Source organism: Nelumbo nucifera, chromosome 6, assembly GCF_055504915.1.
Source record: "Nelumbo nucifera cultivar China Antique chromosome 6, China Antique-T2T, whole genome shotgun sequence".
NCBI lineage: Eukaryota > Viridiplantae > Streptophyta > Magnoliopsida > Proteales > Nelumbonaceae > Nelumbo > Nelumbo nucifera.
In genome coordinates, this window is record NC_142654.1 from 57,587,836 (window position 1) to 57,601,921 (window position 14,086).

A 14,086-nucleotide genomic window follows, 5' to 3' on the forward strand; every position below is an offset into this window, starting at 1 on the left:
GCATTTGTGGGGTGCAGATGTGAATTCAGTGATTTGTTAGAATCTGAATTTGCTCCTGACACAATGCGCCTCACAAAGATCTCACAGCATGTCTTGACTGTATATTAGGAATATCTCTCTTATTATTCATGGGGGAGATGTGGATGTGAGTTGCGCTCTGTGAGGAGCAGATCCCAATTCGAATTGTTAGGGCAGAAAACGCAGTGATAGGCGTAAGGAGGACAGTCTTTCCGCTATCCACGCAGGGACGAAGCCACCGTGAGGCAATAGTAACCCCAGTCAAACCACCCACCATCAACTTTCAATAATTGATCTTGAAAAGCTCTTTCCTTTTTAATTCCCTCCGTATCATCACTGATGGGTGATGGGGGAAGGAAAAGAGAAAAGAATAGAATCCTTTTAATCCTCCCTATTCTTTTTCTTCTTTCGCCTCTCTCTCTTTATTTCCCCATCAAACATCTTACCTGCCCCAGGAGCGTCTGACCACCTTTACTCTAATCGGCAAAAGTCAGACCGAGAGACCAACCCAACCAGAGACGAAACCCTCTGATTTTAGACCCCCCCTAACTAATTAGCGTCTAATCTATCCTATTCCTACGCGCCATCCCTCGAAACAAACGCACATCCCACAATGTAGTTTGTTTGAAGTAGAGACAAAGGATGTAAAGACGTGCGTTTACGTAATACGTGACCAGTTGGACTGTGGGTGGGGTGGCAAAGGTCAGCCGAAAGCCTATCAGTCTTTGTGCCTCGAAGCTCGACAAACGCTTTTCCATTTCGCCTCTGCATATTACCAACTACTACTACTACTAGTTTACCACCACTTCTGCTTATTCGATTTTAATGTCTCGTCTATTCTCTCATCCCCTGAATTTGGAAGCAAACGTCTCTTTAATCCCAAGAAAATAAGAATGTTTACGAGAGGGATAGCTCATAGTCATAGCTGGACAGAGGTAGAGACAAAGTAGAGGCAGCATACACTCCATATGGATTTGGCTTCTTGGAAAATGTTACAGATCAGGCTCGTCTTCGTCGCAACTGGTATGAGGTCGGTCGAGTACTGCGACTGTTGGAACTTGGAACCAGTGTTTCATTTAGCTTGACTCACCCCTGGCCAAATTTTACCAACCACCAAATTGTACAATATGCACTTGTATCCACCCTTCTGACACTAGATTTAGAGTTAACGACGATCCGAATCGCATGACTCAATGAAATACTACAGTCTACAGAAAGAAAGAGAGAGAGAGATATCAGTTTTAAGAACCCAATACATCGCATCCTCGGGTGCATTTATTCTTTTCCGTAGATCTCGTTTCCCCAAGCAGGAGGACAAATGGACAATTCTCTCTCTCTCTCGTCATGCATTCTCCCTTCTAACTCTAATTAAAATTTGGTACTGTTTTTTCATTTTTTGTTTTCATTCAAAGAACTGTGTAGTCTGAGAACGAAGACCCATTAAAAGAAGGAAATCTCGTACATGCATTAAAAAGCATTTGCCTTAAAGATTTTCTTCTGAAGAGAAAGAAGAAAAGATCAATTATTTGTCTCTGTAAATGCAATGCAAGACCTTACAAAGCCTATGCAGTTCATACTTCGAGATGGGGCCATTTTGGCTGTATCTTCCACCCACCAACCGTGACGATCACGTGTCTATCAGCGTTTGATTGGGAATAAGTAGAAAGTGAAAACTACTCTTCTTTTTCCATTTTTTTTTCTGTTCTTTCAACTACTTTGGTAAAAGAGAAAGATTGTTGTGCGCTTACGTGGGGGGAATAACCAAACAAACAGTGCTCACTCAGTGTTCTGTGGTCATTGCATGACCTGATGCAGTATCCTTTTGGCCCCTTGTGCTGTTAGTCTTCCACATCAATGCTTCAGACTGTAGCAGAAGTGAGAAAATCACTAACATGATGTTTGGCATCGATAGACATCACAGCAGACAAAGTGGTGTTTCAAACAACGCCTTCTTGTTTGGTGTTGTTTTTACAGAAAAAAACGTTGTTCTATAATACGTCTTCAAATTTGAAAAAGTATGATTTGGAGTAATGTTAAATTCAATGTTTTTTTGAGAAAAACAGTACATTGTTGTGAGTGGTGTAATGATGTAGAATCGTCTTGGACGTTAGATAATATAGATCAATGTTGAAAACGTTGCTGTGAGTATTAGTACCAAAAAAAACCAGTATTATTTTCTCTAAAAATACCTATGTGGCAGCACGGGTTCCAAATAAAAAATAAACAGTGCTTATAACTCCACATGTCCAATACTATTTTTATGAAAAAATTGTATGATGTTCACAACACTGATGCCAAACAACTACCAAATTAATTCATTCCATTGAGTTGAGCAAACATACAAGAATATAGAAACTTGCTCACCCAAACAATTTTTTTCTGAAAACACTTACCTGAGCAAACATACTTGCGTATACCCAAGCAAGGAAAACAATGGGGCCTTAATCATACAACAATAGAATCCGGACAAGTTTTAACTTCTCATCAACGCTTGTTTCTATTGATACTTCATTTGTACAAAATCCCTTATTGCATAAGCCGGATCTAGTCCCAACAATGATCCCAACAACCCGTCAAAACAGCCTTTACAGCTTTGCATTGAGAACATTTCCCTTGTTTTTCATGGCGAAATGTTTCCAATATACAGTAGCAAAGGCTGTTGTGACCAGTTGTTGAGACCTGATCCGAACTCCATGCTACACCCCATTTATCCACATCCACAATCCAATGCCTTCCTCCAAATGAACCCTTAAAAACACCATTGATCATGAAAAACATTGATTGCTTGTTAAAACACATGGATCGCAATTCGCAATAAAGATATATGCTCCAAATTTAATGTATTTCAATGGTTGATTGAGAGAGAAAGAGTCCAAAGGTCTGAAAAATGTCATTTCTGGTCTTAAATTTCTTCTGATGTTGCCTTTTAGGCCCTGTTTGTTTCGTTCACTGGAATAAGGGTCTGGAATCAGAATCCCATTCCCATTCTGAGTGAATAACCATTATTCACCCCTCCCTTGGGAATGAAATCCCATTCCTAATTATTCCAATTATCATCCCCATTCATGTCTTAACCAAACAAACCACGGGAATAGACCATTCTGATTCGGATTCCGAAGGATTTCTATTCCCATTCCGATTCATATTCCAATTGTAAACCAAACGGACCCCAATTTATATAAATCAAGCTAGGATTTTGGCAATTAAAATATTAATTCTAATTCATTCTCTCAAGGATAGTATTAGGGTTAATGTAAAGCTTTTTTAGCAGCTGTTTGGCACCATTGCCATTTCCTGGAGCAACGACACTACATCAGCGCCACATAGAAAAAAATGATGCTCCAAGAAACAACCATCTATTTGGAACCATTTTTCCATAGAAAACGGTGCTCCAAGCCATGCTTTGAAAATCGGGAAGGCATAGCTTGAAGCAACGTCAAATTTGGCATTTCTTGGAGCTGCAGCTCATTGCTGCCAACAGGGCAATGATGTGGCACTAAATAATGAGTAGAAACGCAAAAAGCGTTTCCTGGAGCATTGGTACCAAATAGAAATAATTACCGTTGCTCCAGGATATGTCCTACCTAGCTGCAATGATTTCAAATAAAAAAATGCATCCTTTTCTGAGAAAATGATACTTCCAACCTACACATCAATAGCACCGTTTTCTCATAAAAGAGTTGCAGTTGCAGCATCGATGCCAAACATATACTTGATGGTAGTGATTTGGGTTTGATTGTTAAGGCCTAAAGTATCATACTTGTGAATTGGGATGGTGGTATGTTTTTAACCATGAAACATGCACATGGCAGTTGCAATCTATCAACAAAAGCAACGCATGTGGACTGTACCACTACTTCTAGAATGTTGACAGCATGTCCAATATGCTCATTAGGGTTGTCCATTCATCAACGATTTTTATTGGATTCGACACATCTATGGTTGAGTAGTGTTGTCAATTCTAACTTTTCCATCATACAGAAACAATAAAGAAACGTTCGAATGCTTGATTTAATGGAGTGTAATTGAGACATGATCACATGACATATCATCACACTTTTTTCTTGTAGCCATCGGATAGTCCATTTGATCTTGACTCTTGCCGGTGCATGTAATTCTTTTTTGTTCTCCTAACACATACAAATGAATTTTTCTTTTTATTTTCGTTGATTCATATATAGGTTATGCCTTGAGAGTTGAGATCATTAATATTGAAATGTTTTTCTCTAAAAAAACTTAAGTTGTTAGTGAGGTCTTTGAAGTTGTTATTCTTTAATACACCCCTTCACATGAAAGTCAAGGGTGAACACTGTCCCACTCATACCATGTGCTGAAACTTAATTAATTATAATGGAGGCGATGACAATTGGTTAAAATGACTTTGATACAATCTCAAAAAACCATTCCACCGAAAAGCTTAAACTGTTAGGTGAGGTTCTTGAATAGGTTGTTATTCTCTAATAATTTTAATTTAATCAATACAAATTGTCATACAACTGTTATTTGAGTCTGGTTTGGTAAAGGGGGAGGGGGGTAGGTTGTCGAGTCCTACAGAAATAAGAGAAACCGACGCTCGAATTTCAGTTATAGCAGGTCCTATGGAAAATAATGATTTATCCTCTCAAAATTTGGGTAAATCAATTTTCCATTCATGCGAAAATTTATGAACACATGACACTTTTATGGATAAACCAGTCATTGTGTAATTTTACCTGAAAAATAAAAAATGCACTTATCATGATAAGTGTTTCTCAAGAAATATTTACCCAGATAATTGCATTTACCGAGATAAATGACTTACCATTTAACAAAAATAGGCATACCTTAAAAATGCATGTATTGGAGACTATTTATAGAAATGTGATAATACATATTTCTCACGGTCAACCCAAAACGTTTCCACCAGGTAAAAAATAAAAACAGTAATAGTCGCAAACACAACCGTAGATGAATGCTTATTCAGCTTATAAGGGCATAGAAGTTCCTTTCCATTCATTCCGCCGTGCGAATCCAATCCAAAACCAACATACATAGATACAGATACAGTGCAAAAGGTGGCGTTGTTTTCTTCTCTCATTTGGGTCCTAGCTAGTTAGCGACGTATCCTTCCATCTAACCAAAATTCAATCAAGAGAAAATAACAAAACATGGGGCGTCGTCCAACTCCAAATGATAAGACAACCGAGCTGGAGGGGAAGCTTCCCAGAAGACACTACTCTTCAGTCGCAAGACAAAGCGCGAAAGCCAATCCATTAGCTTATTATATATGTACTTTGGACCACCATGCCATTCACATTGGCAAAATTACAAACACCTGAAAGACGATCCTACAAAAATGTTTTTAATGATCACAGGCTCGAAGCCGCAGCGCTATGGGCCACCACCATTTTATTATATTAGTGGAGCTACGTACAGACGTATTGAAATTTGACAAGGACAAAGGAGAAGGATCCCCCAACTACAGCAAAGCTTCTTACGACTCTTCCCATAATAAGTCAGAACGACTCGTAATAATGCACCACTCTCCACTATTAGCTTCTTCTTCCTCTTCTATTTTTTTTCTCCGGAAATTGAAACTGCATATGAATCATACGTAGAACAGTAGCTGCTGATAGTTCTAATCATCTACGGTTCCACTGGTGTAATACTGGAACAAACACGATACACATACACCACATCCGCTCTGCACATATGAATCATACGTAGAACAGTAGCTGCTGATAGTTCTAATCACGCATACGTAGGAATGGCAATGGGATAAAATTTGTCCTCCATTCCTGATTCTAAAATTAACCCCATCCCTGTTCTAATTTCCGCTGGGATAAAATTTGTCCTCCATTTCCAATCTCCAACGGGGATAGATTCCTTGTAGGGATTCAAATCTCCAAAATTTTTTTAGATAATAGATTTTTTTTTTGAAAAAAATTTACTTAAAATAAATAAAAAATTTAAATTATAAATAATGTTTTAAATATGTTTTGATATATATAATATAAATAATATATATTTAATATATATATATATATATATGTATGTATGTATGTATATAATCAGAGTCGGGGTCGGGGCAGGGTGGGGACTTCAATCTCTATCCCCGTCCCCGTCCCCGCCCCGCCAAAACAATCCCCATCCCCGACCCGATGGGGTCGGGAAAGTTGGGTCCCCGTCAGGGATGGAGAAAATTGCCATCCCTATGCATACGTCGAAGTGTGGACAAGGGTGAAATGAATTGGATGTTGATCCAAACCGGTTCAAATTCGATCTATTTATGAATTAATTGGATGGGGAAATGTGATTTGTTATCCGATTCGATTTACACCGTTATATTGTTTCATATTTTTATTAAAGCCAGTGATTTTGAACCGTGATTGACCTAGATTGTCATACCATTCGACCCAGGAGGTGGGAACTGTCTAGGCAACTGGTTCCATTTCACCCTCAACCCCTTCCTTTGTCAAAAACTGTTGATTTGGTCACTAACCTACTGACCTAGCGTTTGAACAATTGACTTATTCAACCCATTCAACGGTTTTTTGCCTTTTTTATTATAATTATCCTTTTAATTATTTAAATTCAGTTTTTAAAATTTTGATTTATTCAATTTAATTTTTAATTGAATAAACAGAATGCTCACCTCTACATGTCTTTTCACATTTTCACCCGTATTAAGAGGTAGTGTGGCCAATCCCAAATAGAAAAATACAGAAGGTTGTAAGAGAGGGTTGAATAAGTAAAATAATTGAAAAGTATAGAATGTTTTAGTAAAGGGTTCGACTATGAAATGGAAAAGATATGATATTTGAAAAACTTCTGAACAATCAATTGGAATCATAAACTTAATAGCCAATTAAGTGTTATTTATCAAAATTCATGGATGGGTTTTAATTGGTCAAAACTCTTTCCATACCATATCTTTTCTGCATCATAGATTTTTCCTTTAGTAAAATGTAAATTAGAGGATATGTTTTAATAAATATATAAAACTATAAGGAGTGTCTAATAATCTCTTATACATTTATTATTTTCATTTGAAGTTGGACCTAAAAAGGTCCATATAAAATATATATAAAATAAAAAAGTTAAAAACTGAAGACAAACCAAATCTCATAAACCATACAAAGTTACAAACCACACTTGCTACCATATAGCTCTGCACAAACAACAAAATCAATGTCTTCGATTTATTATTAGGGTCTCTAGGCCCTCTATCTTGAATTAGATGGAGTGACATTTTGGTAGGGCCAAATCAATAAATCAAAGGTCTAGATTTTTGGTTTTAGTCTTCTGCTACTACAACAATTGTAACAGAAGTGAACTCTAAGCCATAGCCCCTTTGACAATTTGATTTGTTTTTGTCTTCAGTTGCTTCCTCCTCTTTTCCCATCCAAACCCTAAGACCTAGACCAGTTGTCATTGGCCTATTGGTTAGTGTTATTGCAGGGCCACTACTGATTGCCATTGTCGATCACCACTGACTAAGCCAAGCCCTAAACTATCATTGTGTTGGTCCACTATTTATGAAACTCTGAAGGCAAAATAGATAAGCCTGCTTCTTTCTCCTATGGCTTGAACATGGTAAAAGCATATTTTATAGGGATTCTAAAGGTAGATTTCTAGTTTTGGTTTGGTTTCATTTGTTAGAAGCACTCGAATGCTGCAGAAAATATGAAGCAGAAAAACATAATCGAATTGAATTTAAATAGGACATTGGAATACAATTTGATCCGTTTGCATCCCTTGCGGATATGGTCTATCATCTTTAGCCCAATAAGGTTAGGGATGGCAATTTTCCCCATTTCACCGATTACCGTGGGGTTTTACCCTAAATAGGGCGGGGATGAGGATGATTTTCCTCCCGTAGGGACAGGGATGAGAAAATTTTTATCTCTGTTAATAGGGACGGGGAGAGCATTCCCCGTCCCATAGGGACCCCGATCCCCGCCCCGTGGGATCCCCACTAATATATATGTATATATGTACACATACATATATATATATATATTAATATTTTTAAAAATATGGTTGAATATGTTTGAATCTTTTCTAATAGGATTTTAAATTATAACTAAAAACAAAAATAAAATGATTAACATTATAAGAAATCACGGGAAATGGAGATCTCCATAAGAATAGGGATCCCCGTGGGAACGGGGATGGGAATGACCTTGTCCCCGTTAGCGGGAATAGGGACGGGGATGAGGATGGGGAGAGGCTCCACATCCCCGCCCCGCCCCGTTGCCATTCCTAAATAAGGTCTAGTTCCATAGAAGTTTGAACACCACTCACAAGGTTTGAAGGCCAAAGACTAAGGGCATGTTTTGGTACCATTGCTGTTTCCAGCTGAAACTCTACCACATCAGTGTCACATAGACGTTTTGAATTGCAATGACGGAGATTTTTTATTTGGTTGAAACTGTTTTAACTCAAAACAATAAAAAAAAAAAAAAAATTTGTCTGAAAATAGCAACGAGGGGGCGTTGGGGGAAACGTCAAATTGAGGTTTCCCTCAATGGCCATTGCGTCACACAATGTTTTAGCTGTCACGTGTCATGTAACACTTCAACGTGATTGGTGTTACACTGGAGAAAAATAAAATCTGTAGAATTGAGAAGTTTACTTTAAACACTTCAATGCGAAATAGGACATACCAAATGCATATCTATTATAAATGCCTAATCAGCATTGCTATTGAGACTATAAACATTAAGTGTTAACCAAACAGGTTTGAGGTTTCTCCTGTAACCGTTGAAACTTGCACCACCCACACTATTCAAAACGTTTCAGCCTGATATAACAATGATACTAAAATCTTGAATTTTGTATTATTTTGTATATATTTATGCTGTACATATTCTTTCCAAACTAAGTCCTAAGATAAAACAAGAAGAAAAAAAAAGAAAAAAAATAAAAAAAAACAGTGATAATCATGAGATTGAAACTTCTTATTTGAACAGGGACAGGTCCAGTTGGATGATGTAGCAACAGTACCTTTCATTATATATCCACTGTAAAATGTACCATTCCAACTATTTAACGTAAACTCATGTCTCTTCCTATATACCTTTTTCTACATTTATAATTGCTCCCTTTGGATCACTTTTTATGGAAAAGTACTGATAGGTTCAATGCAGATTTTTGAATTTTATTGCGGATCTATAAACATTCAAAATATCAAATATTCATATTCTATGCATCAATACCCACCCGTAAATTTATATCAATTCCGAACTGACACCTATCCCAACAATACTTTGAGCCTAAATATTTTGACCATGGGCTGAACCGTCATTCTCCCAAGCTAAAACCCAATATTTAAATTTTTTACCAAACCTAAAGTTTTGTATCTTTAACCCTAATGACTCCCGTCTCCAGTAGTCCCACCCACTCATAAGTCATACCACCCTACCATTTATCCCCCAAAGAAAATCTTTCATTTTTCCAAAAATGAACAAAACTAGGCTGAATGAGATGCCTTGAATCTTGATAGGGGTATCGGATTTTAGTACTAAAACCCTGTATATTGAAAACCCATCAAATATTCTTTTTCGTGGCAGTACTGATTTTTCACCCATTTCCCACGCTGTCTCATGGACCACCAATGTGCCTTCTATAAATTGACACGTTTCATCTCAAACTTAGCTCTTAAACAGTAATATTTATAACTCCTACCTCTATTCTTGTCGGCAGAAGAGACTTCTCCAACCTTCAGTTTTCATCTACCGCTTCTTAGAAAAGTATAAATAAATTCTCTATTTAAAAGAAAGTCAACATCTTAATTTTTACAAATAAATCTTGATTTTTCCTTTTTTTTTCATTGATCTAAAATTAGGGGTTGATATATGCAATTTTTTTTAGAAGGGATTGATATATGCATATGTTTATAACAAGATTAAGCTATTGAGTTATGAATCATTTTTATATATAAATTCTTTTCTCCTCTCATTGGACTCTTTTTAATTTCATATAATATTCATATATGAGTGTCAACAATTTGATTTCTAGGAGCAGCTGGTTATTAATTATCATCTTATCAGTTTTTGATGATATAGATAACAGGAGGAGTTACACAAGATAGGAGTAGTTCGGCCACGAGTTCACATATCCGCCCTACAATGCCCTACAGTATATTTCTGTAATGTATTGAGAATATTTTCCAATGATAATATCATTTGCAATAGTGTCATCATCGGAAGATGTTCTCAATATATGGCGGGAATGTGCTATAAGCCATTATAGGATAGAGATGTGATCTCTTCGACCACACGAATCATATAAACAAATAAACCTAAGATCCCAAGGGAAACACTCTACCTACACCGGATAGAGTATTATACGTAAGCCAATCCATACCTTGATTTACTTTACTTTACGGTATATATACCGAAACGTAATGCTGGAATTGAAGAGAAAAGAAACACTAAGACATTCTTCCATGTTCTCCATTATCCACGGGGCATTCACGATCTTTACCATAGTGAAGATATTATTTTGGGTTCAAATCAGGATTTTCGGCAAGCATGAAATTGGGTTGGGCCCAGTTTGGTTTTTGCCGCACACACTCAACCAAAATTTTAACCCAGATACCACACTTGAAAATGGGTCCCCACTTCCCACAGGAAGTAGTGTAGGCATTCCTCGTCAGGATAGGGAAAGAGTCTAAACCAAGTAACCAACGCTATTTAAAATTAATCCGATTAATAGAATTAAGCGCCTTATCTCGATCAACTTCAAAAGAAAAAACAATAGAGATCCGGATAATCAAATTAAGGCCAAGTTTGAAAGTGCTTATTTGAAAAATAATTGCTTAAAAACAAGTGTTTAATTTGAGAAGCATTTATGAGTGTTTGGTGAAAAAACACTTATTTTAAATATAGGTAATATAGGTATTTTCGAATGACATGGCAGGCCAAGATAGACCAAAAAGGAAATAAACACTTAAAAGTAAGCCCAAAATTTAGGCTACATTTGACATTTCTTATTTTAAAGATTTATTGCCTTTTTGCAGTTAAAATATCCCTCTGAAGACCAAATTTTTAACTACAAAATGAAGATAAGTCCTTCCAAATGTAGCTTTAGATTTTTCAAATAAATACTTATTCTTAGAAAAAAACATTTTCAAACTTATTTCCCAAATGCAAATAAATAGTTATTAGTATGATCTCACTCAAAATAAAAGCTTATTCAAATAAAATCTTATTTTTAATCACTTTCAAACTTAGCATAAGGTCAACAATTAATCACCTGCTTCTAGTTGTATAGGTTATTAGAGTCAGATTTCTATATTAACTTCTGATCAGTTATGAAGCTGCAAGGACGAGTGAGACGGGCGTGGAGTTAAAAGAGCGTGCTGAGTAAAATAATAATCAATAAACCATGTGAGGTCATGGAGAATACAATAAAGTTAAACGCTAGGAATAAGAATTATTCAAAGGGATAGGAACTGACGAGATTAGACAGTCTTCGAATCTGTAGTAGGGCTGTTTACGGGTTGGGGTGGGTTGGTTTAGTGAAGTTTTTTCAACCGATCCGATCTGGTCAGGTTATCTGAGATGGAAATTGAAACTGATCAAGTGTTAAGCAAAACCGACTTGGTCGATTTGAGTCAGGTTGAGTCGGTTTGGATCGGTTTCGGCTCTAAGTTCATCCATACCCCCCATGGCCACCTAGTTTTCTGGAAATATATTTAAAACTGAAATATGTATTTTAGAAATATATATATATATATATATAAACAAAAATATACATACAAATATATTGGAATATATATTTTCTGGAAATATATATCTGACATATTTCATAATATATATTTTTTAGATATAGATATTGGAATATATATTTTTAGATATTTCAGTTTTTAGTTAAGTAGGAACTAAGTCGGTTCGGTTCGGGTCCGTTTCGATTTTCACACAAGAAGACCGAAACCGATCTGAACCATCGGTTTATGAATTTGTACAACCCGAAACCGATTAGTGTTGATGAAAACCCGGCCGACTCGGGTTGGGTCGGTCCAGGTTGGTCGATTTGGTCGGGTTGGGCCTTCTTATGAACAGCCCTAATCTGTAGGTGTCCATCTCGACCAACATCTGTTGTAGTAAACCAAAACACAATGCAGTGCAGATAAGGATGGCAATGGGTGGGTTTGAGAAGGATTGTCTAAATTCTAGATCTTATCCATTTTCCCGAACCACCCAACCTGTATTCACTTTAAAATCCGTAGTGGTTGGATTTTGAGAATCTAAACCCTTATCGCATATAAAATGCATAGCCCTCCTGGACCCTACCCTCCTCACATTCAAGTGTAAGATGGGTTGTGTTTATAATCCACATATAATTTTTTATTATATATAAGCAATAAATAAGTAAAATGACATGAAGAAACAATATAATTTTTAATTATTTAATTAAGACATGTAAAAAACACTAACATATTAATTATTAAATTTAACACTTACTAGTTCATATATTTTCCCCAAGTTAAGAAATATTGTAATTGAACAACAGAGCAAATGTATAGGGGCATCTGAGTCAAAACACCTAGTGATGTTAGACTACCGACATGCCCCAGAGATGATGGCTCAGACTAATCCCCTCAAAAAAAAAAAATGTTGTCTTTATTTTTCATTAAGGCTGTGTGGTTGCAATGCAAATAAATTTGCATTAATGCAAAACCATGGCAGTGTAAATGATTTGAGTGTAAAATTTGACCTATTTTTATTTCAAATTTTAGCTTATTTTGTTTGATTTTGCATCACAAATAAAGTAAGTTAAGACATTAAACAGAATAAAGTAAAATCCAAAACAAAATTAAATAAAAATTTATATTTTTTACATTTACACTCCCATGCATTTATACTAGTGCAAATAAGTTTGAACTGCAACCAAACACAGCCTAACACTCGAATCTTGTTCTTGCGTCATATTTTGCTTTTGCCCCGACTCATTCTACGTTCATAGAGCTAATTGATTAGGGAGAAGGAACAAATCGGAAGTTCACGAAGTCAAACTTAGGTAGCCCAAAACGATATCTTGTTATCATTCCTTGTGATGGGCCTGAAACAAAGTTTTGTCTAAGCAGGGGAAACTGGAAACCCTATAATTGGGTCTATGTGTCTATGACTTGATATAGGATTTGTTTCTTAACTTCAAAGGGAGAAGCAACCAAATTGGAGTCATTTAACTAATGATTACCTTAGGCTTAACCTTATTTTCGTAAAGCAGAAGAGAAAAGCAAAATACACTCTCATTCAATAATGGCTATTAAGTGAAATTTTCATTGGCTAGCATACTGTGGATTCATTATGACCTTGTAGGTCGACATTAGGGATTCTAATTTCGTCAATCAGATCTTACTATCAATCATCATTCTTTATTTTATAACATAAATATTGGCCATTACAAGCTGATATTATAGATTTTTTTGTTGAAAATTTTCACTTTACTACTTGAGCTTTGGGGATAGTGTCAAGTTAGTACCCGAACTTTTAAACATGTCACTGCAGTACTTAAACTTTCAAGAAGTATCAAATTGGTTCCTACCATTAATCGATCGTTAGTTATCTGTTGAAAATATCAAAACTACCCTTTAAAAAAAAAGCACAGTTCATTGTCTTCTACCTTGAATTCTCAGCCTTTTGTGACATTAGGGTCCATCAGTTAATTATCCAAGAAGGCAACCGTAAAATGAACAACTGTATGAACAATTGTTCAATTAACTGAAGAACTAGCCTTATACAAAAAAAAAAAACCTACAAATTGAATCTAAATCTATGAATTTCTCTTCTCTGTTTATTATTTGCAATTGCATTCTTTTTAGTGTGTATTCAAAAAGGCATTTTTCATAATTATCAAAGCCAAAAAAAAATGGTTGCCGACAGAACTTGTGCAGATGGTGACACATGAACAACTGCAATGTTTGATGCTTGAAAGAATGCACAACCGTAGTACTGCTTTACACATTTGACCATGAGCAGTTAATACGTTATATCTCAATTAGGCTTAGACATTGGTCTTCTTCAATCCATCTAAAAGAGTTTGACAATAGCGAAAGGATTCGGATTTGCTCCTAGCA